The sequence below is a fragment of the Phocoena sinus genome, chromosome 16 (genome assembly GCF_008692025.1).
Source record: "Phocoena sinus isolate mPhoSin1 chromosome 16, mPhoSin1.pri, whole genome shotgun sequence".
Classification (NCBI taxonomy): domain Eukaryota; kingdom Metazoa; phylum Chordata; class Mammalia; order Artiodactyla; family Phocoenidae; genus Phocoena; species Phocoena sinus.
In genome coordinates, this window is record NC_045778.1 from 60476322 (window position 1) to 60476901 (window position 580).

Genomic DNA, 580 nt, shown 5'->3' on the forward strand with positions numbered 1-580 from the left:
GAGGGAAATATAAATCGAGACACAACGCCGGCCCTTTTCTCTTTTGCCGCTTGAGTGGATTAAAATAACTCACCAAATGCTATGATAAATGAATGCATCGTTGGCTTTTCCTGAGTAACCAGGCACAAAGGAGAGTCATGACTAAATGCTTTTATCTGTAGAGGGCGCTTTACTGCCTGAAGCCTGTTTACAGTTGGGATGTTAGACCCCTATTTTAGACCCAAGGAACAAGGCCAGGAGGGACAGCAGCACCCTGGTCATACTTGATGGGTTATTAAATCCATAACCTATTATCTTCTCTTTGTGACCTGGCCAAATTCCACAGCTCGTAAAAGTGGCTGGGAAGGGCTTGCATAAATCCTACCTAGCGGGAATCAAATGGCATTGAGGGTACATTGGGGGCAATTATGAGAACACACTGTCCGAATGATTATCACCATTGCCACTGCAGTTTGGTTTTAGATCACCTTCTTCCTCTCCTCGGCAAGCCAGCCAAATAGCTTTAACAGTCGCCTGGAAGACATTAGGCTGAGTCTGAAAGATAAACAGGCAATGAGAACAAGTTCTAAAAATAGACCCC